This window comes from Adiantum capillus-veneris, chromosome 26, assembly GCF_014529385.1.
Source record: "Adiantum capillus-veneris isolate H3 chromosome 26, ASM1452938v2, whole genome shotgun sequence".
Classification (NCBI taxonomy): Eukaryota; Viridiplantae; Streptophyta; class Polypodiopsida; order Polypodiales; family Pteridaceae; genus Adiantum; species Adiantum capillus-veneris.
The window spans coordinates 117,824,071-117,848,422 of NC_140956.1; the positions used below are offsets into that span (position 1 = coordinate 117,824,071).

The window sequence follows — 24,352 nt, forward strand, 5'->3', positions numbered from 1 at the left end:
GCTTGGTGCCCAAAGTCTTGTATATATAATTGTTTTCGCTTGCTATTTCTCGAACAGGAAGAAGCTTGGGATCTTGGAAACGGAGTAAAAGTATTCCAAAGTTTGCTATAGGTATGATTCTAGTTCTTCTCCTGGACTTGTTACCTCACCTCCTAGTTGACTTGGACATTTTGTTGTTTGTTCAGCTTAGTGTATCAGGAGGAGCTAGCAGATTGTTGGAGCCAATTATGTTTTACCAAAAGCTTTTCCAGGCAAGCAGCACCAAATATATAATAAGGTACACTGTTTTCCAACATGTTTAACCAACTCTACCATTTTTCACCCGGAGTTTGAATCACAATCAAAAGCTGAATGTTGACCATGAATCAGGGTACTGAAGTTCTTTTTTTGTTCTTGCATTTTACTGTAGGTGCACAATTAGGGATCCATTTCAGTAGAGTTGAAGGCTGCAAGTGAAGCCTAGAGGTTTAATGTATTTGATTCTGGAAGAGGGTGAATATAGTTTCGATTAGGATACTCTTTTGTGATCTGCTTCCTGGCTGTCTTCCTGGTGGTTTTTTTATTCTTTAGGTGCTGATTCCTGAACTGATATTACCAACTAGCTATTTCTGTATAGAAGAAACTTAGTACATTAATGAAACCTATCATTTGTGTGGTGATGATTTTCTGCTTTTATTGTTTTCCTTTGTAAGGAAAATATCTTCCATCAACAATAATGTGACCATGGTACGTGAGGCCCAAGGGCACAGATCTGAAAGTTCAGTACAAATATGCTGGTTATAAGAGGGAGTGACCCTAAAAATATAGCCACATGGAACAGGGAATAGGGTACCAGCAATGGAGAATTGGGGGACTGCAGGGGCGGGGGGGGGGGGGGGGGGGGGGGGGGGGGGTGTGGGGGGGGGCGCGGCGGTAATGAGAGTAAAACATGGTAGGGATTATTACCTACAGAGAGAATCATGTTCTGATAGTCGATAACCATGTCCAAAAACATTCAGTCATTATGTTGTATTGATGTCACGGTTTGCAGACATGGAATAGCCACCATACAGGAGCAAGGTGGTAAGAGTCTTGGAGGTCATTCCTGCATGTCCAGATCTAGCGAGTGGGCTTCTTTGTCACTGTGCCCGGCCTTGGGAGGTTCTACTAGTGTCTAGGCAGCTTGGGGATTCACTAGACAAATCTGGTGTGCCCACCACTAGGCCATTTTCAGTGAGCCTATTTTGATCTGTTGACTTTTCATATTCATCAGATTTATGGGTCGTGGTATATTTGGGGGAGGTCTGGCAGATGGTTATCATCCCTCTATACGGGAGGGGGGCTGCCCCATATCTGGTAGATTGTGGTAACAGTTCACTCTCCTTTTGAGCAGAATTTGCCTGCAGGGCTCATGGAGTCTAGAGACCAGAGACAGCTTGGGCGTTTTCTACTCGAGATTCAGGTCATAGAGACCTGATACTACAGTCCTCCAATGGGAGTAGATAGTACCAGCTTACAGATTTCTTTCACCAAGCGACTCCAATCACCACACACAGAGGGGTTACTCTCCAGCAGGCAGATGTGACTCGAGCCAGGAGACGACCCAGAGCAGTGGGATATTGTGCTCAATGGGCACACCAGAGGGAGATCTACCAGATTCGGACACAGCATGAGCAGACTAGGCAGAGAGAGAACGAGTCTTCTCCGCATATGTAAGGTGCAGCGCACGTGAATGTTGAACTTTGCTCAAGATGAGTGCTCCGAACTGTGATCAAGGGTTCCTTTTACTTATGGAAGGGAGAGCCTTCCGTTCCTTTAGTGAGAGAGTGCAATAAACACAAACAAAGTGGTGAACACTGTGAATGAAGGTGCTGAGACTGAGAGATAGAGAAAAAAGAATACAACACCAGAAAAGTTGTCAAACCCTCCTCCGAAGGCCCCACTCTCTATGGCAAGAGCGGTCTACTATTGATTGCACAAATCTCTGCAATGCAATGGACTTGCCGACGATGTCGACGACGAGATGAGCTGAAGTCTGAAAACGCTAATGGCCGAAATCTGCAAATCTTTATCTGCTGAATTCTGACTCTATGTCGATGATGAAGATGCGACGACGACGCGCTGAAAATGCAGATGCTGAAATCTGTGTTTTCCAGACTGAATCTGCAAACGTTGGCTGATCTGATTGTGCGGCGAGGATCTACTGCGGGAAGGTGAGTGTTAGGTGCAGCGGAATGAATGTTGTATTTTCTCAAGATTAGTGATCTTTATTGCTCAAGGTTTCTTTTAGTTCTTAGGGAAAGAGAGAGCTTTCCGTCTTATAGAGAGTGTGGTGATCACGAACAAAGTGAGTGGATCTAGTGCGTGCAAGTGAATGAGACTGAGAGAAGGAGAGAGAAAGTTACGACACCCGAGAGGTTGTAAAACCCTCCTCCGAAGGCCCCACTCTCGTCGGCGAGAGTGGTCTATACTTGATTGCACGAGAGAGTACAATGCGAATGCAAAGGACTGATGCTGTTGGACTATGCCGGTGACGACGACGATGGTGATGTCGACGGCTTCGTGGCTGAAACTAGGACTGTTTTTGTCGCTGAAAATGGACTGTTCTTGTGGGCTTATGGCTGAATCTGAGTACTGGGAAAAACGCTAGGTTTAGAGTTCTCTGAGGCTGCGTTTTTGGGGATAAACCTTGGCTGAGAAAACGCTGATGCAGCAGGGTTTTTATTGCTGAAATTTGACTGTTTTGCAAGGGCCAAATCACACATACTGCCTGTGGATCTTCTGCTGCGACTGAGGGTGAAAACACTGCTGCTGACTGACAGTTTTCCCTGCGTTAGTGGTGCTGATTTGCTGCAGATCTGCCCTGCTTCGTAGCGTTAGTAAATGCTGGTTTATGGCTGCCAATGGAATAGCAAATCGCTGGATATGCTGAGAATGAAATCGCTGAGATCTGCTGAGGATGCCTGGCGTTGGTGGTTTGATGAAGACAATGCTGAATCTGCCTGTTTGCTGGCGATGGCTGCAAGAGGGGAAAACGCTAGCATTGCAAGAGAAGAGGGCGACACCAGGGGACTGAGGTTGCGGGGGAAATGGGCCTCACCAAAGTAGGAGAGGTTCTTGCTGAGAGAGGGAGGGAACACCTGCCGCTTGGGGGAAGCCTGTTGTGTTCTCTGTTCATCTGCCAATTAGTGCTAACTTGGGTTTGCTTATAAATTAACTTACCCAATTTGCCCTACTGACTACCCAACAAAAGTCACTTAATAAATAAGTGAAAAATGTCAAAAATAGGGAATAATGGGATAAAGTCATCTGAAAAATCCCCAAACTGATTCTGATGGAATTTGATGGAAATGCTTATGCTTATGCAAGGTGCAACCAGAGGATATGCTTCTACACTGAGTGACTGGGCATGCACGGTCTACGAATAGACTCACAAAAGTGCTAGATCACTTTTAATCTAACTTGACTGGACTTGACGGAAACCCTGCTATGGTGTAGCTTGTCCACGGACACATAGGGTTGGGATGTGTCACGTGACAGTGAGATCTGCAAGGTTTGGGGGCTGCAGTGCAGAGTCTATACGCTGAAAATGCAAAACGTTGATGTAGAGAAGGTGATGACACCGGAAAACTGCAAAAATGCTAGGCTGAGTTGAGGCCTGATGCAAAAACGCTGGTCCTGCTGTGTCTTGCCGTCGCCAGGTGGATCTGCAAATGCAAAATGCTGGGCTGATCTGCAATGTTAAGAAAACGTTGGCTGGTCTTGTAGCTTGAAAACGATGGGTCTTCTTGCTGGCCTTGTTGAGAAGGTGCACTTGGTCTGCAGCCTGCTGCCTCTTTGCTAGGAAACCCTAGCGCTAGCTTTCTTATATACTGCCTTGGCTAAATTGCCCTACCCAATTTTCCAACAAAGTCACTTATTAATAATAAGTGAAAAATGGCTAAAATAGGGAAAATAGGTTTTCTGCACTGTAAAATGCTCTTGATGGAATCTGATGGTACTGCTGATGATCATGCTGTGTGCAACCAGAGGATATGCATATACTCTAAGTGCATGGACTGGACATGCACGGTCTGCGAACAGACTCACAAAAGTGCCAGAACACTTTCTAAGCTAACTGAATTGAACCCATGTCATGAAGTAGCTTGTCCATGTACACATAGGGTTAGATGTGCTCGTGACATCCCCTCCTTTTTAAAGTGAGGTATTGGTACCGTTCTGCATGGCTTCCTTGTAGGCTGCCAACAATTCTGGATAATCTTTGAAAAATTCTTCATCAACCCACACTGCTTCATTGATGCCTCGATCCTTGAACTTCAAGAGGTATTCTCACTTGCTTCTTTGAACCATGGCGAAACCGATGCAACAACACTTGCTCCGGCTCCATGACTTCAGCTTCATCGATCTCGCGGTACCAAGGGATTTCGAGGAGGACGTCACAACCTTCCTAAGGGCATTACGTAGAAGTCCTCGTGCCCTACATACGCCTGACATTGCAAACGAAGTTTGCCAATGATTGGTGTAATGGCAACATTCCGTCCAGGTGCCGCTAGAACTGCCTCCACCTGTAGGCCGCCAAGGGGTGCGCCCGCAGGGAAGAGTAGAGCTAGGGTAAGAGAAGATCCTTCTCTAACACAGATTGCAAGCTAAAGAAAGACCTCAAGAACCTCAAGAACTCAAGGACTCAAGAACCCAAGAACCCAAGAACCTCAAGAACCCAAGTTCCTTGTGGACTTAAGTACCAAGAACTTAGTGTATGGTCATCACCCGAAGCGGAATGGATACTTCGCGTGACGGTGATGAGCATGGAGGTGGCGAAGAAGAATTTTTCCTACCAGGAGGTTTTCTCGACCCTCCCCCTTCCCCATCTACGCCACGGTTTGCACCAAATCCTACGGAGGCTTTGGTCAAGTCGATGATGGACATGATGCTACAACAAGAGGGGCAACGTGCCACCTTTGATCGCGAGTGTGAGCAAGCGCGCTTGGCAGCCAAAGAAAGACGGTTAGCCTTGGAGCGTGAGCGCGCTTGGCAGCCAAGAAAGAAAGGCAGCCTTGGATCGCGAGCGTGAGCAAGCGCGCTTGGCGGCCAAGGAAAGGCAGAATTGGATCGCGAGCGCAAAGATAGATGAGCGGCCTTGGAGTTAGAGCGTGAGGCGCAGAGAGACCAACGCATTCAAGAGTTGGTCCTACATGTACTTACCTCGAAGCCCGAGCCGGTCAAAGGTGTCACGTGACACATCCCAACCCTATGTGTCCGTGGACAAGCTACACCACAGGAGGGTTCAGTCAGTCCAGTCAAGTCTAGATTAGCAGTGATCTGGCACTTTTGTGAGTCTATTCGTAGACCGTGCATGCCCAGCCACTTAGCATAGATGCATATCCTCCGGTTGCACACAGCATGATCATCAGTATTCCCTTCAGAATTCATCAGGTTCAGTTAGGGGAATTTCCCAATGCATTTAGCCTATTTTCCCTATTTTTGGTTATTTTTACTTATTATTTTTAAGCGACTTTCCAACAAAAGTAGGTAGGGCAATTTTGCTAATTTAATATATAAGCAAACCCAAGTTAGCACTTTCTGGCAGAAGAGGCAGCAGGAGCTTCCCGCTCAACAGGCAACTTCTCAGCAGTACCCCCCAGAACCTCTGGCGTTTTGGCTTTTCCATCCTCGCCTACACCATCAGAGCCCTAGCGTTTTTGGATACAGACATCAGCCCGGCGTTTCCTCTTGCAGTTACCGCGGCAACACCAGATCCCCAGCATTCCCCCCTTGCATCATCGCCAACACCATCAGCCTTGTAGCGTTTTTGCTCACCAATCACCTGCTGTCCATTCCAGCGTTTTTCAGCATTGAATTGACCTGCTGATCCAGCGTTTTCAGCATGCAACAGTAGCCTAAAACGCAGCCTTATGGTACCAACACATCAGCGTTTTCATCTTCAGCAGTAACCCCGACAAAGCCATCATTTTCAGCCATAAGGACAGCAATAAAGCAATCCATTTCAGCCCCGAAACAGTCCAAGAAATTCAGCATATAGAAGATCACAGTTTTCAGCCTAAGTCGTCGTCGTCATCACCATCGTCGTCATCGGCATAGTCCCATTGCATCAGTCCATTTCATACGCATTGTACACCTTTGTGCAATCAAAGTAGACCGCTCTCGCCGACGAGAGTGGGGCCTTCGGAGGAGGGTTTTACAACCTCTTGGGTGTCGTATCTCTTTTCTCTCCTTCTCTCAGTCTCATTCACTTGCACGCACAATATCCACTCACCATAAAGATGGAAGGCTCTCTCCTTCCCTAAGAACTAAAAGGAACCTTGAGCAATAAAGATCACTAATCTTGAGAAAATACAACATTCATTCCGCTGCACCTTACATTGGTATCATAGCTTTGGAAGTGTTCTGCATTACTCAAGGAAAGAACCACAAGAACCACAATAAATTTTTTTTTGTTGGTTGCGGTCGCACAAACCCAAGTTTACTTGGGCGTGGCGATTCCTAATCGTGTTTTGTTGAAGAGTGACAGGAATCCCAAGAAAGAAGGGCTTGTCCAGCCTCCCCTTGTGTCTCTTTTCACTCATTGAGAGCAGACCGTGCACTTAGCGGCCGGCCAATCGACGTAGGTGGGAAAAAGCAACCTTGGTGTGAGCGCAAGGCCGCCGAGGGGTGCGCCCGTAGAAAGGAGTAGAACTCGGGTGAAGAGAAGATCCTTCTCCAACGCGATTTGCAAGCGAAAGAAAACCTCAAGAACCCCAAGAACCCAAGACCCTCAAGACTCAAGAACCTCAAGAACCCAAGATTCTCACGAATCAAGGACCCTAAGATCCTCAAGAACCCAAGATTCTTACGAATCAAGGACCTCAAGAACCTCAAGACCCTCAAGACCCTCAAGAACCCAAGTTCCTCGCGAGCTTAAGACCCCAAGATCATAGTGCATGGTCGTCACCCGAAGCGGATTGGATACTTCGCATATAGGTGATGAGCATGAGAGAGGCGACGAAGACTCGTCCCCACCCGGAGATGATTTCTTCAACCCTCCCCCTTCGCCATCTACGCCACCAAGTGCACCAAACCCTATGGAGGCAATGGTCAAGCAGATGATGGCCATGATGGATAGACAAGAAGCAAGTCGCCTTGCTCAGGACCGTGAGCGCCTTGCTCATGAACGTGAGCGCGATGAAAGAAATGCAAAACTTGCCGCACAACAAGAAGAAAATCGACTTGCTCTCGAACGCGAGCGCGATGAACGAAATGAACGCAAAGCAGAAAGGGACGCCGAGCGAGAAGCTCAAAGGGAGATTCGCAATCAAGAATTTATTTCCGAAGTGCTAGCCTCGAAGACCGAACCACCCAAAGATCGTGGGAGTTCGTCAAGTGGCACAAGCCATGACGCGGATTCCAACCATCTAGTCACAGAAAAGTTGACTTTCAGTAAGTATGATTGTAAGATGGATGCTACAGTTATTCATTCTTGGTTGCATCAATTTAATGCTTATTTTGCGACAACTAAGAAAACAAGAAATAGCAAAGTTTTGACGGCAGCTATGTACCTTGCCGGTGATGCCATCAATTGGTACCACGCATGGCAAGAGGCACAGCTAGCCGCGCACCTAGAGGCAGCCGACGATTTCACGCCCCTCTCTTTTAGCTGGGCTGATTTCCAAGACAAGCTCAAGGCGCGGTTTATGCCACCTCAGTACCTCGCACGCTTGAAGGACGATTGGCGCGCTCTCAAGCAAAATGGTATGCCGGTTATGTCTTTTTTTAATCGTGTTTTGCAGCTAGGTATCCAACTACGCATGTCGGATGATGAGCGCAAAGAGGCTTTTCTCTTTGGATTGGACGAGTATATCAAGTACGATGTCGAGGTACTCGATCCAATCGATCTCAACAAGGCGGTAGCGATTGCTCTCACATAGGAGAAGAAGCACAACAAGGGAAAGCCTAAGGAGAACAAGACTTCCACAAGTACCTCGCAGACTTCTCAGAACCCTCAGAACGGTAAGAACGGTAAGAATGGTAAGAATGATAACTCTGCTAACCAATCTACCAACAGTATCTCATCAAAGAATTCTTCGAATGAATCTAAGGGTAAGGCTAAGACAACTGCTAAACCTAAGCTTACTCCAGATGAAAAGGTAGCACAAGGAATTGTAGGAGGATACATCACGTCGGAAGAACAAAGCACTTATTCTAAGGAAGGTCGTTGTTTTCATTGTCAAATTAAGGGTCACATAAAAAGAACATGTCCTAAGCTTGAATCGAATGAATCTAAAGAACCCACAACACCCACTACATCTGTCAATGCAATGAATGATAACACGGGTGTGCCCAAAGTTTCTCAGGACCCTCCCATTGATGATTCTCTCATTAAATGTTATGGTCGTACGTCGGGGCGCCGTTTTGTCATATTGTTTGACCCAGGTAGTATTCATGATGTGATCAGTTCCTCTCTTGTTGAGAGAGCCCGCCTTGAAGTTAGTTCGAAATCTCCTATCGAGGTCTTTGGCTTTCGTCCTGGTATGGTTGCTCTCATCACAGAGGAGTGCCTTGATGTGTTGTTTGCAATTCAACAAACTGCCTTCACTAGAAGATTTGTTATTTCTCCTCTCTCAGGATGTGATATGATTTTGGGCATTCGTGATAATGATGCTCTCATAAAATTTTCGGCTAACACTAACTCTCAATGCCGACAATGATTCTCCTACTGTCTTTCATGGAGTGGACATTGCTCCTTCTCCATCTCTCATTGCTAATATGCAGGACAAGGTTGAAAGGATTCAGGAGAAGGAGACTCTCTCAGTCTTTTTTTCTCCACAGCATAACACAGGATTTGCATGATTATGAGAAGCATGATGATTTGAATGATAATGATTTGCATGATCAAGATGTGATTTCTTACAAGCATGATGATTTGCATGTTGAAGATGTGATTGTTCACAAGCATAATGTGTTAGTGGATGCTTTTCCTAGCGAAGCTAACCTCGTTGTAGATTCGATCAATCACGAAGATCCGATCTTGGCTTTCGAGTCGAGGTCCAACGAACCCCCACAAGACGATTCGATCATTCAAGAAGAACCGATCTTGGCTCTCGAGCCTTGGTCCAAAGAACCATCACAGGAAGTATTGTGTGTTCGCATGATTGATACGCAGGCATTGTTCTAGTGTTTCATTCGTGAAGGTTTCCTGTATTTTAATCAACATCGTTATGTGATCCCTTTTCCTAGGCATGACATATTGCATGTTGAGCACGTTTCTCTCATGGATGAGCACGAATGTATGCGGATTGTTCATGAAAAGTTGAAAAGTTTGTATGTCAGGAAGTCACATTCCATGTCTCTTCCTTGGCATGACACAGTTGTAGAAAGAGCACATGATAGTATGAGCACCAAGCATGGGCATTTCCATTGTGATTTGCCATAGTTGATTGATTTCGATCAAAGAGAAAAGATTCGATCGCATTGTTTGCATATGTGTGGTGAACGGGTTGTCACTCCGTCTCTATGTTCATCTACATTGCATACACAGTCTTTAGAGAAGACAAGATTTTTTTCCTTCACTTTACATGGAATGGGTATGTTCATGGTTTTGTGTTGGAGATGGTTTCAGGATTTTTCAGCCATGGAGATTCTTGAAGACGAAAGAAGTAGGACTCTAGACGAAGTTGAAGCATCAAAGGAGCCACAAAAGACTTTGAGTCGCTTTCAGCGCGGCCCAAAGAAGCAAGCATTGCAGACCTTTATGAAGTTCAAGTACTGCACGACCCGCACAGCAGAGTGGGCCGACGAAGAGTCCCTTCCAGGATTCCGGATGCTGTTGGTGATCTCTCTCGACGCCATACAGTCCGGTACCAGTACCTCACTTTGAAAAGGAGGGGATGCCACGTGACACATTCCAACCCTATGTGTCCGTGGACAAGCTACACCACAGCAGGGTTCAGTCAGTCCAGTCAAGTCTAGATTAGCAGTGATCTGACACTTTTGTGAGTCTATTCGGAGACCGTGCATGCCCAGTCACTTAGCATAGATGCATATTCTCCGGTTACACACAACATGATCATCCGTATTCCCTTCAGAATCCATCAGGTTCAGCCAGGGGAATTTTCCAGTGCATTTAGCCTATTTTCCTTATTTTTGGTTATTTTTACTTATTATTTTTAAGCGACTTTCCAACAAAAGTAGGTAGGGCAATTTTGCTAAGTTAATATATAAGCAAACCCAAGTTAGGACTTTCTGGCAGAAGAGGCAGCAGGAGCTTCCCGCTCAACAGGCAACTTCTCAGCAGTACCCCTCAGAACCTCTGGCGTTTTGGCTTTCCAGTTTTGGCGTTTTGGCTTTTCCATCCTCGCCTACACCATCAGAGCCCTAGCGTTTTTGGATACAGACATCAGCCCGGCGTTTCCTCTTGCAGTTACCGCGGCAACACTAGATCCCCAACATTCCCCCCTTGCATCATCGCCAGCACCATCAGCCTTGTAGCGTTTTTGCTCACCAATCACCTGCTGTCCATTCCAGCGTTTTTCAGCATTGAATTGACCTGCTGATCCAGCGTTTTCAGCATGCACAGTAGCCTAAAACGCAGCCTTATGGTACCAACACATCAGCGTTTTCATCTTCAGCAGTAACCCCGACAAAGCCATCATTTTCAGCCATAAGGACAGCAATAAAGCAATCCATTTCAGCCCCGAAACAGTCCAAGAAATTCAGCATATAGAAGATCACAGTTTTCAGCCTAAGTCGTCGTCGTCATCACCATCGTTGTCATTGGCATAGTCCCATTGCATCAGTCCATTTCATATGCATTGTACACCTTTGTGCAATCAAAGTAGACCGCTCTCGCCGACGAGAGTGGGGCCTTCGGAGGAGGGTTTTACAACCTCTTGGGTGTCGTATCTCTTTTCTCTCCTTCTCTCAATCTCATTCACTTGCACGGACAATATCCACTCACTTTGTTTGTGATCATAGCACTCTCCATAAAGATGGAAGGCTCTCTCCTTCCCTAAGAACTAAAAGGAACCTTGAGCAATAAAGATCACTAATCTTGAGAAAATACAACATTCATTCCGCTGCACCTTACAAAAGGTGTTGGTAGTTCATCGAGTCGCACAAGCAGAGATTCGGACTCCAACAACCCCGTCACAGAGAAGTTGACATTCAGAAGTATGACGGTAAGATGGATGCTAGTGTTATTCATTCTTGGTTGCATCAATTTAATGCTTATTTTGCGACAACTAAGAAGACAGGGAATAGCAAGGTTTTGACGGCAGCCATGTACCTTGCCGGTGATGCCATTAATTGGTATCACGCATGGCAAGAGGCACAGTTGACCGCGCACCGCCGACGAATGCGTGCCCCTTTCCTTCAATTGGGCCGACTTCCAAGACAAGCTCAAGGCGCGGTTTATGCCTCCTCAGTACCTGCACGGTTGAAAGAAGATTGGCGCAATCTCAAGCAAAATGGTATGCCAGTCATGTCTTTTTCTAACCGTGTTTTGCAGCTCGGCACCCAATTATGCAAATCGGATGATGAGCGCAAAGAGGCATTCCTTTTATGGGTTGGACGAATATATCAAGTTTGATGTAGAAGTCTTTGACCCCGTGGATCTCAACAAGGCGGTAGCAATTGCTCTCTCCCAAGAGACCAAGCACAACAAGGGAAAGCCTAAGGAGAACAAGTCTTCTCAAAGTACCTCTCAGGCTCCTCAGAACCCTCAGTATAGTAAGAATTGTAACTCTTCTAGCCAATCTTCCTCTAATCCTTTGGAAAAGAACTCACGAAATGAATCTAAGGGTAAAGCTAAAACACTTGCTAAACCTAGGCTAATCCGTGATGAAAAAGTTGCAAAAGGAATTATAGGAGGATATATAACGGCAGAAGAACAAGTCATTTATGCTAAGAAAGGTCGTCGTTATCAATGCCACGTCAAGGGTCACATTAAAGCGGCTTGTCCTAAGACAGCCCCACCTAAAGAACCTAAGGCACCCGCAGCTACCACAAGCACTCTAATGAACCAGTCTGAATCTTCACATGTTTCTGACACACACATTGATGAGTCTCTCTTTAAGTGTTATGGTCATGTGAAGGGTCAGTGTTTTGTCAAATTGTTTAATTTAGACAGTATGCATGATGTGATTAGTGCCTCTCTTGTAGAGAGAGCCTGCCTAGAGGTTAGTCAGGCGTCTCCTCTTGAGGTGTCGGGCTTCGCTCCTGGTATGGACTCTCTCATCACGCAAGAGTGCCTTGATGTGTTGTTTACAGTTCAAAAAGCTGCCTTCCGTAGGAAATTTGTCGTGTTGTCACAACCCAGTGACGTGGCATGGTGGATACAGCATACACACACACACACACACGATGCAGTCTGGCTGAAAATCGGAAATTGCGCTGCGATGCTGATGTGATAGGCAGTGTACCGACCAGTCTGGATTTTTGTCACGTGACACATCCCAACCCTATGTGTCCGTGGACAAGCTACACCACAACAGGGTTCAGTCAGTTCAGTCAAGTCTAGATTAGCAGTGATTTGGCACTTTTGTGAGTCTATTTGTAGACCGTGCATGCCCAGTCACTTAGCATAGATGCATATCCTCTGGTTGCACACAACATGATCATCGGAATTCCCATCAGAATCCATTAGCATCAGTTAGGGAAATTTTCCAGTGCATTTAGCCTATTTTCCTATTTATTGGGATTTCCACTTATTAATTTTAAGTGACTTTCCTACAAAAGTAGGTAGGGCAATTTTGCTAAGTTCATATATAAGCAAACCAAAGTTCACACTTTCTGGCAGAAGAGGCAGCAGGAGCACCTTGCTCAACAGGCAACTTCTCAGCAAGACCAACCCCCGCGACTACTCTAGCGTTTTCTCCACAGAAGACCTAGCGTTTTTGCATCAGATCAGCCTTGGCAATTTGTGCACAGCAGATCAGCCCCGGCGTCATCACGACACAACAGATCAGCCTAGCGTTTGTGCATTTGCAGAACCCCGGCGATAGAAGGACCAATTTCAGCCCCTGGCGTTTTTGGATTTCAGCAGCAAATTAAGACCGGCAATATTCACCTAAAGTGTAGCAGATTCAGCCCGTAAAGACCATCAGTTTTCAGCCCTAAGAAACCTCATTTTTCAGCCAAGAAAACGCAGCCAAAACAGTCATTTTCAGCCACCGAAACAGTCCCGAAATTCAGCGATTAGAAGATCTCAGATTTCAGCCATCGTCGTCGTCGTCATCGTCACCGTCGTCGTCATCGGCATAGACCAAGTTGCATAGTCCATTGCATACGCATTGTACACCTTTGTGCAATCAAAGAATAGACCACTCTCGCCGACGAGAGTGGGGCCTTCGGAGGAGGGTTTTACAACCTCTCGGTGTCGTATCTCTTCTCTCTCCTTCTCTCAGTCTCATTCACTTGCACGCACAATCCACTCACTTTGTTCGTGATCATAGCACTCTCCACAAGACGGAAAGCTCTCTCTTTCCCTAAGAACTAAAAGGAACCTTGAGCAGTAAAGATCACTAATCTTGAGAAAATACAACATTCATTCCGCTGCACCTTACAATTTTGCAACGCAGTCCATGGGACTGTACGAAAATGTTGACGTGGCAGCTGGCGTACGGAAAGAAAAAAAGCAGAGCAGTCTTTTGCGGCAGTTTTTACTTTCTTTTGCCTACGCAATTTGGGAGAGAGAGAAAACCTTATAATTGCTTTATTTTTGAAAGCCTTTAGAGGCAGTTTTTATGGGCAGCTTTTTAAAGAACCTTTTGGGGCTCTGCTTTTGGCATCCCTTGTACTCTTTAAATAAGCGGAGTGGCCTTATAACTTAGAGCATCTGGACGCAGAGTCTGAGTGTGAGTGCTTGCCCGCACTCTTGTACTTTGAACTCAGATTAACACAAAAAGAAATACCGAAAGGGGCGCCAGTCTTTGGGGCCAATATCTCTAGGCACGGAACTTCGCCGGGCCAGTGCCGAATAAATTATGAACTGTGAACTATTTTGAAGTGGTTATTTGGTGCTGTCGCGGTAGATTCTTGACTTGGAGTGTCCAAGTCTGCTACAGTGGTGTCAGAGCCAGGTTTCGATCCTGGGACCTGTGGTATCATTGTTTTCTCCAAGAATGAGGCAGAACATAGAGATCATCTGCTTCAGGTCTTTCAGGCATTACGAGATCACAAGTTGGTGATTAATGCGAAGAAAAGTGAATTTTTCCTACCAGAGATACACTTTTTGGGACACATTGTGTCAGCGAGCAGGAGTGCAGATGGATCCAGCCAAGATAGAGACTATCCGTGATTGGCCCGATTTGAAGAATGTCCATGAAGTTAGAAGCTTCTTGGGATTGTGTTCGTACTACAGGCAGTTCATTCAAAAGTTTGCAGAGGTGGCTTCCCCTTTGCATATTTTGACACAGAAAGGAGTCCCTTTCTCGTGGGGACCCACAGAGGTGACTGCCTTTCAGACTTTGAAAGAGAAATTGACTATGGGACCAGTTTTGACTTTGTCGGACTTGCAGAAGTCATTTGAAGTATATTGTGATGCTTGTGGTCGTAGTCTGGGTGCGGTCTTAATGCAAGAAGGCCACGTCATTGCTTACAAGAGCCGATTGTTCTCAAGGCCGGAATTGACAGCACAGATTTATGAGAAAGAGCTTTTGGCGGTTATCCATGCTCTTACTCAGTGGCGGCACTACCTACTCGGAGCGGATTTTACTGTCTTTACAGACCATCAGAGTTTACGCCACTTCTTGTCACAGAAGCAGCTATCGGAAAAGCAGACGTGGTGGGCAAACATCTTGTTAGAATTTCACTTCCAGATTGTCCATGTTCAGGGACAGAAGGATTTGGTGGCAGATGCTTTGTCTCGGAAGCCGTTGGTTCTGGCTATTTCCGTGATACATCATAGGAGCTTCGAGGATATGGACGACCAATATGCCATAGGTCTGGATTTTGCAGAGGTTTTCACACGGATACAGGATGGGGAGACAGTAGCGGGATATTCCATTCGGGATGGCTACTTGATGAGAAAAACCATGTTGTGCGTTACACAGCCGTTGAGGGAAAAGGTTATGACTGAATGCCACTGGCCGCCTTTTACGGGTCATCGCGGCATTGCTACCACCATGAAAGGGGTAGAGAGATACTTCTTTTGGGCGGATACTCAAGAAGGATGTGGATGAGTTTGTGCGCAGTTGCTTGGTATGCCAGAAGGTCAAGTTTGACAGGCATAAAGCACAGGGATTGTTACAACCTTTGTCCATACTCACCCGCCGCTCGGAAAGTATTGCAATGGATTTCATTTTTGATCTCCCGAGAACATTGAGTGGTCATGATGGTATCTGGACTGTTATTGACAGATTTAGCAAGCAGGCTCATTTCATTCCAGTAAAGAAAACAGTCAAGCCGGATCACTTAGCGAGACTGTTTGTGGCCCAGATTTTCAGATCACATGACATGTCTGAGACGATTGTCTCCGACAGGGAACCCAGATTTATGAGTTTGTTTTGGAAGGCAATTTGGGAGAACATTGGCACGCGGTTGCAGTTCTCGTCATCTTTCCACCCGCAGACTGACGGGCAATCAGAGATTGCCAATTCAGTGGTTTTAGTAAAAGTATCTACCTTTGGTGGAATTTGCCTACAACAACACGATACACTCTTCGACGGGAAAGGCGCTATTTGAGATTGTTGAAGGTGCTGCGAAGGTTCCACCCTTCCTAAGCACGAAAGATAAGATTTTTGAAGCGGATGAATACACGCGCGACTTAGATACGGGCTTTGCCAAAGTCCACGAGGCTTTGCAAAAATCTCAAGAACGTCAGAAAAAGGTAGCGGATTGGCATCGTCGCGATTTGAAATTGAAGGAGGATGATTTGGTGCTCTTGCGTTTTGAGAAGGCACGCCTGAGAAAGAAAAAGGGAAAGGAGAGGCTTTTTCCAAAGCTTAGTATGAGATACTATGGACCTTTCCAGATCTCTAAAAAGATCAATGACTTCTCCTTCCGACTGAAACTGCCTGACACTTGGAGGATTCACAATGCATTTCATGTGAGTCTCTTGAAACCTTTCAAAGGTAATGTGCCTGATGATGGGGAGCCTGATGAGCAACCCGAAGTGGAGAAAAACGAGGAGATCTTTGTTCCTGAACAAGTTTTGGCACATCAGGACACAAAGAAGAAGGGTAAAGTACGAAGGCGGTTCTTGGTTAAGTTCAAGAACTATCCTGCATTGGATACGAAGTGGATGGAGGAGGAGAACCTAGCAGATACTCAAATTGTGAAACTTTGCCTTGAAGCTTTTGGTTTAGCATATAGTCTATTCCAAATGGAACCCCGAATTCAGCTTGGCTGGAGATCCGGTGCAGTGGGATGCTCAAGAGGGGAGTTATGTAACAAATTGCTGACGAGTCAAAGCCTAAAGAATGGAGCCAACTTACATATGTGGCCGAGGGGCCTAAACTCTACGGAGAACAAGTAACAGAAGAAGTGTCACAAAGTGATGACGTGGTTGCCTGAGAGCAGAAACCCTAACCCTAATTTCTGCCAAAAACCCTAATTTTGGAAACCCTAACCCTAAAATCTGCAAGCCCTAATTTTGGAAACCCTAACCCTAAAACCTGCAAACCCTAATTTTGGAAATCCTAACCCTAAAACTGCAGAAACCCTAACCCTAACCCTAAGGACAGCTAGAGGATTTGTGAAAATTGCACTGGTTGATGACGTGGCATGCTGTACGGATTTCCGTGATTTACGCCGACAGCTTTTGGGCTTTGCTTTTGGACCAGATGCTTTTAAGTTTGAAGGCTTTTGTTATGGAACATGTGATTTTCTATTAACATGTCTATGTTGTTATACTTTATTGTTTGATTGGGCAACTTGTCGGACATCTATATTTTTTTGTTCACGTACATAAATAGGATTACGTATTATCATAGATTTCCGCATCTGAATGAGGTAAGTATCAGGAGATTCAATTCTTAGTTAAACCAAATCTCTCCTAAATAGGCTTTCAATTAGTTTTCTTTTCACTGTAATTGCTTTTAGGCCAAGGGCCTTTAAATATGAGGTTAGGGCTCATTCTCTGGCATGCTTCTTGGAGAAGGTGCAGTCTGGAGTACCGGCTTGTACTTTGATGATGCAATATAAAGAAATACCGAAAGGGGCGCCAAGGTTTGGGGCCAATACACTCTGGGGTGGAATTCCACCACTCCGTGCAACGTGTCGTCTCTCTCTCTCTCAGTTGAGTTGTTATTGAAGTGCTAAAAGTCTGTTTAGTCTATTCTTTTCTATTGGCACGTGGTGCCCGTCTTGTGACAGTGGTATCAGAGCATCAGGCGAGTGCTTTTTTGAAAGCATACCGGTCCTACCAAAGAGGAGACAGCAAGATTGCACTCCCCGGACTTATTAGCCACTCCCACCCTTACTTCATCGCGCATCGGGCGCGCTCCCGTCTTCACCGCTTATGTCTTACAGGGCATAAGCCATTAAGATCACTTGCAAAAGAAGGATCCCAGATTTGTTTCGAGTCACTGTTTTTCTCAGAAGCAGTGTCATGCAGATGTTCTATACCAAGTGACTGGGCATGCACGGTCTACGAATAGACTCACAAAAGTGCCAGATCACTTCTAATCTAGACTTGACTGGACTGACTGAACCCTGATCATGCTGTAGCTTGTCCACGGACACATAGGGTTGGATGTGTCACGTGACATCCCCTCCTTTCCAAAGTGAGGTACTGGTACCGAACTGTATGGCGTCGAGGGAGGTCGCCAATAGTATCCGGAATCCTGGAAGGGACTCTTCGCCGGCCCACTCTGATGTATGGGTTGTGCGGTACTTGAACTTCATAAAGGTCTGCAACGCTTGCTTCTTTGGGCCGCGCCGAAAGCGACACAAAGTCTTCTGTGCCTCCTTAGATGCTTCAACTTCGTCTAGAGACCTGCTTCTTTCGTCTTCAAGAATCTCCATGGCTGAAAATTCCTGAAACAGCTTCCAACACAAAAACATGAACATACCCATTCCATGTAAAGTGAGTGGAAAAAATCGTGTCTTCCTCAAAGACTGTGCATGCAATGTAGATGAACATAGAGACGGAGTGACAACCCGTTCATCAAACACATGCAAGCAATGAGATCGAATCTTTTTTGTTTGATAAAAATCAATCAACTGTGGCAAATCACAATGGAAATGCCCATGCTTGGTGCTCATACTTTCATGTGCTCGTTCGGAAACTGTGTCATGCCAAGGAAGAGACATGGAATGTGACTTCCTTACATACATGCTTTTCAGCTTTTCACGAAAAAACCGCATAAATTCGTGCTCATCCATGAAAGAAATGTACTCAACATACAATATGTCATGCCTAGGAAAAGGGATCACATAACGATGTTGACTAAAATACAGGAAACCGTCATGAATGAAACACTCGAACAATGCGTGCGTATCAATCATGCGAACACATAATACTTCCTGTGAGGGTTCTTTGGACCTAGGCTCGAGAGCCAAGATCTCTTCTTCGTGATTGATCGAATCTGCAACGAGGTTAGCTTCGCTAGAAAAAGCATCAACTAACTCATCATCCTTGTGAACAATCACGTCTTGTTCATGCAACTCATCATTATCATTCAAATCATCATGCAAATCATCATCATGCTTCACACAATCATGCAAATCCTGTGTATCATGCTTTGGAGAAGAAGAGACTGAAAGAGTCTCCTTCTCCTGAATCCTTCCAATCTTGTCCTGCATATTAGCAATGAGAGATGGAGAATGAGCAATGTCCTCTCCATGAATGACAGTAGGAGAATCACTTTTGGCATTGAGAGTTAAAGTGTTAGCCTCAAAATCAATGAGAGCGTTAGTATCACGAAACCATCGAATGCCCAAAATCATATCACATCCTGAGAGAGGAGAAACAACAAATCTTCTAGTGAAGGCAGTCTGTTGAATTGCAAATAACACATCAAGGCACTTCTCCGTGATGAGAGCGTCCATACCGGGACGAAAGCCAGAGACCTCGATAGGAGATCTCGGACTAACTTCAAGGCGGGCTCTCTCAACAAGAGAGGAACTGATCACATCATGCAGATTACCTAGGTCAAACAATATGACAAAACAGTGCCCCGACGCACGACCATAACATTTAATGAGAGAATCATCAATGGGAGGGTCCTGAGAACCTTGGGGCACACTCGTGTTATCATTCATTGTATTGACAGAGGAAGTGGGTGTTGTGGGTTCTTTAGATTCATTCGATTCAAGCTTAGGACATGTTCTTTTTATGTGATCTTTAATGTGACAATGAAAACAACGACCTTCCTTAGAATAAGTGCTTTGCTCTTCAGACGTGATGTATCCTCCTACAATTCCTTGTGCTACCTTTTCATCTGGAGTAAACTTAGGTTTAGCAATTGTGTTAGCCTTACCCTTAGATTCATTGGAAGAATTCTTTGATGAGAGACTGTTGGAAGATTGGTTAGAAGAGTTATCATTCTTACCATTCTTACCGTTCTTACCGTTCTGAGGGTTCTGAGAAGTCTGCGAGGTACTTGTGGAAGTCTTGTTCTCCTTAGGCTTTCCCTTGTTGTGCTTCATCTCTTGTATGAGAGCAATCGCTACCGCCTTGTTGAGATCGATTGGATCGAGAACCTCGACATCGTACTTAATATACTCGTCCAATCCATAGAGAAAAGCCTTCTTGCGCTCATTGTCCGATTTTCGTAATTTAGTGCCTAGCTGCAAAACACGATTAGAAAAAGACATGATTGGCATACCATTTTGCTTGAGAGCGCGCCAATCGTCCTTCAATCGTGCAAGGTACTGAGGTGGCATAAACCGCGCCTTGAGCTTGTATTGGAAATCAGCCCAATCGAAGGAAAGGTACGTGAATCCGTCGGCTTCCTCTAGGTGCGCGGCTAGCTGTGCCTCTTGCCATGCGTGGTACCAATTAATGGCATCACCGGCAAGGTACATAGCTGCCGTCAAAACCTTGCTATTTCCTGTCTTCTTAGTTGTCGCAAAATAAGCATTAAATTGATGCAACCAAGAATGAATAACCGTAGCATCCATCTTACCGTCGTACTTACTGAAAGTCAACTTCTCTGTGACTGGATGGTTGAAATCCGCATCGTGGCTTGCACCACTTGAGGAACTCCCACGATCTTTGGGTGGTTCGGTCTTCGAGGCAAGTACTTGGGAAAGCAATTCTTGAGTGCGTAGCTCCCTTTGAGCTTCACGCTCGGCCTGCCTTTCTGCTTTTCGTTCATTTCGTTCATCGCGCTTGCGTTCGAAAGCAAGGCGATTGGTTTCTTGTTGTGCCAACGCAACTCGATTCGCTTCTAAAGTAAGGCGAGTCGCTTCTTGTTGTTGTAGTGCGTTTCTTTCATTTCGTTCCATCGTAAGGCGAATCGCTTCTTGTTGTGCCAGCATCATGTCCATCATTGACTTGACCATCATCTCCATTGGAGTTAGAACAACTCGTGGCGTAGATGGCGAAGGGGGAGGGTCGAAAAAATCTCCTGGTGGGGAAAAATCTTCGCCGCCTCTCTCATGCTCATCACATGTATACGAAGTATCCATTCCGCTTCGGGTGACGACCGTGCACTATGATCTTTGGTTCTTAAGCTTCGAGGAACTTGGGTTCTTGGGAGTCTTGGGTTCTTGGGTTCTTGAGGTTCTTGAGGTTTTCTTTCGCTTGCAAATCGCGTTTGAGAAGGATCTTCTCTTCACCCGAGTTCTACTCTTTTCCGCGGGCGCACCCCTTGGGGGCCTTGCGCTCACACCAAGGTTGCTTTTTCCCACCTCACGTCGATTGGCCGGCCGCTAAGTGCACGGTCCGCTCTCAATGAGTGAAAAGAGACACAAGGGGAGGCTGGACAAGCCCTTCTTTCTTGGGATTCCTGTCACTCTTCAACAAAACACGATTAGGAATCGACACGCCCAAGTGAACTTGGGTTCGTGCGACCTCAACAAGCAAAAAAAATTCTTGTGGTTCTTTCCTTGAGTGATACAGAACACTGCCAAAGCTCTGATACCAATGTTAGGTGCAGCGGAATGATTGTTTGCGCTTTGCTCAAGATGAGTACTGTGCTCAAGGTTCCTTTTAGTTCTTATGGAAGGGAGAGCCTTCCATTCTTAATGGAAAGTGCTATGATCACAAACAAAGTGAATGGACACTGTGTGTGCAAGTGTATGAGACTGAGAGAGAGAGAGAAGAGAGATACGACACCAGAGACGTAAAACCCTCCTCCGAAGGCTCCACTCTCGTCAGCGAGAGTGGTCTACTTATGATTGCACAAAGTGGTACAATGACGATGAAATGGACTGATGCAATTTGGGACTATGCTGATGACGACGACGGTGACGACGACGACGACGACGACTTTAGGGTTGAAATCTGCGGTCTTCTAACTGCTCAATTTCGGGACTGTTCGGTGACTGAAAATGACTGTTTTGCCTGCTTTTGTATGGGCTGAAATTGGGGGATATCTGCAATGCTTCAAGGGCTGAATCTGCGATTGTGGAGGATGCTGAAAAACGCTGCTATTCTGCTGTCGCTAAGGCTGAAAATCAAAAACGCTGGCTGACTTGTGTCCTTAGCAAAAACGCTAGGCTTGATGGAATCCAAAAACGCTGATGGGCTGAAATTGGAAACGCTAGCAATTGGAGGTGCTGGCGATGGGAGGAATCTGCAAACGCTAGGATGCTGGTGATGATGGCGATCAAGGCAATGCTGAAAACGCCAGAATGGGGGGTACTGCTGAGGTTGTCCAATCCAAAAACGCTAGGCTATGGGGGAGCTTGGCGCTTGAGGGATCCTGCTGAGAAGAAAGCCTGTTGACCATGTGCTCCTGCTGCCTCTTCTGCCAGAAAGTGCTAACTTGGGTTTGCTTATATATTAACTCAGCAAAATTGCCCTACCTACTTTTGTTGGGAAGTCACTTAAAAATAATAAGTGAAAAATATCAAAAATAGGGAAAATAGGCTAAATGCACTGGAAAATTCCCCTGACTGAATCTAATGGATTCTAAAGGGAATACTGATGATCATGCTGTGTGCAACCAGAGGATATGCATCTATACCAAGTGACTGGGCATGCACGGTCTACAAATAGACTCACAAAAGTGCCAGATCACTTCTAATCTAGACTTGACTGGACTGACTGAACCCTGATCATGCTGTAGCTTGTCCACGGACACATAGGGTTGGATGTGTCACGTGACAATGAAAGCATTCCTTCCTTATGCATCAGCTTGTGGTTCTTTGATATATGCCATGGTTGCTACACGCCTGAATATCGCTTATGCAGTGGGAGTTGTTAGCAGGTTTATGTCTAACCCTGGGAAACCACATTGGGAGGCAGTGAAAATCATTTTCAGGTACTTGAAAGGTACAATAACACATGCATATGTTATGTAAAGGGTACATTGTCTGTGCGGGGATTTTGTGATTCGGACATGGAAGGTGATCTTGACACTCGGAAATCTACCACTGATTACGTCTTTACGTTAGCTGGTGCAGCTATTTCCTGGTGTTCAAGATTGCAAAAGATTGTTGCATTGAGCACTACAGAGGTTGAATATATTTCAGTCACAGAGGCTTCAAAGGAAGCCATTTGGCTTGGCCGTCTTGTGAGGACTTTTGGTCTTCCAGCTCTTGCTCCTGTGCTTGGTTGTGATAGTCAGAGTGCTGTATGCCTTGCTAAGAATGCCATGTTCCATGCTCGTACCAAACACATTGATGTGTGGTACCATTTTATATGCCAGGTACTGGATGATACCTTGTCACACTGACAAAAGTCAAAACATAGGATAACCCTGCAGATGTTCTCACTAAGTGTCTTGCTAAGACACAACATCAGCATTGCTTACACTTAGTGGGAGTTACTTAAACGTACCACATCGGGCCTTTAAGTGGGAGGTTGTTGGGTCTAAAGGCCCTCTGGCCACCCTTGTACACTTATTATTTATTCTTTGGGTGTGAACCACCTCTAGGGTCACTTAAGTGACCCTATAGTGTGTACCCTCTGAAATCAATAAAAATAACAATGTAAAGTGTGCCGAATTGCACACGCCAAGACTTGCGTACGTTTTCTCTTCTCTCTCTCTCTCCCCGAGCTCTCCCCCCTTCGTTGTTTGCAGAAAACACCATCACTACCCTCTGCCTGCTGCTAGCGCTTCTTCAGAGGTGACCCGCACTCTTTATCTGTTGTTCCATTTGAATTTTCTGTGCTACCACCGTTCCCAATTTGTTGGGTGGGTGGGTTCGTCTGATTCTTACGGGAGTCATCTCCTGAATCCACGTGTGTCGCGGTAAAAGGATCGGATTTCCCGGCAGAAGAGAAATCGATTGAGCTATGATACCATTGTTACAAACTTGGACACCCTAAGTCGAGAATCTGACACGACACACGAGAGAAAATCACTTAAAAATACTTCAAAAAAACTTAACCACAATTTACTTGAGTCGACACGGCTCGACGTATTTCTGTGCCCAGAGAGATTGACCCCAAAGGCTGGCGCCCCTTTCAATATTTCTTTTTATATTAATGCTCGATCGAAGTACAATTGCCTGCGGGTCCTCTCTGCTTGTAGGCTCGTCAACACAACTGAGCTAGAGAGTGGCCCAAGGGTCTTATTTAAAGGCCCTTGGCCAGGGAAAAGCAATTACATGAAAAGCTTTCAAACTCAAAAGCAATAGCTCCCAAAAGTTGGCGCTATTTTCAGCCAGCGCGAATTACGGAATTTCGTACACTGCCACGTCAGCACAGTCAACGTGGTTTCTGACCGTCCATATAGGCTGTTAGGGCGATTTGCAGCTGTCCGTACAGCATGCCCGCCAGCTTCTGATAAGTTCCTAGCGTCCCTAGGGCCCCATCGGACAGGACAACTTATAAGTTTGCATCTAATCCATTTGTCATGCCACGTTGTCAGTTTGTGACAATGGCCTTCTTGACCATTTCTACTATGAAGAAGGAAGAGCTCGTGGGTCGAAGCCCGGGTAGTTGTGAGATTGGAGAGTGATTTGGCACCTCATAAAATCTTTGCATAATCGTTCCATACCTGTGGATCCTCAATAGGAGTAGTCGGTTGTGGCTCCTGAGGGTGCACCATGCTGTGGCATTGTCCATGCTCATGAACAAGTGGTAGAGCTCTAGCTCCTGTGCCTCCTCGAAAGCTTGTCGCTTTCGGCATGTGAGTGTCTTCATCTGGTATCTTGCCTCTCAATCAATAATCTCTTCAAGAGTTCGTTGTGCACGCAGCCAGTGGTAGAGGTCTCTGCACTCATCATCATACCAACGGTTCTGTGGCATAGTCCCTGGGGGGGGGGGAGTGTGGCCTGTATGGGTGGTGTGCGGGAAAGAGTTGATGGTTGATGTCTGAAG

General features: G+C 45.8%; 1 protein-coding gene across 5 annotated transcripts in view; it reads left to right on the top strand.

Moving 5' to 3' along the window:
- The window catches only part of LOC147424052 (pentatricopeptide repeat-containing protein At2g33680-like), a 42,768-nt gene that overhangs the window by 3,203 nt on the left and 15,213 nt on the right, over window positions 1-24,352 (top strand). For 4 of the 5 annotated variants that reach the window (XM_086501574.1, XM_086501575.1, XM_086501573.1 and 1 more), the window contains exons 2-3: window positions 58-111; window positions 186-277. The gene's annotated coding sequence lies outside the window, so the exon portion shown is untranslated. Of the gene's footprint in view, window positions 1-57; window positions 112-185; window positions 278-409; window positions 671-24,352 lie in introns of those variants that run through there. The other variant, XM_086501571.1, reaches the window with a different exon arrangement.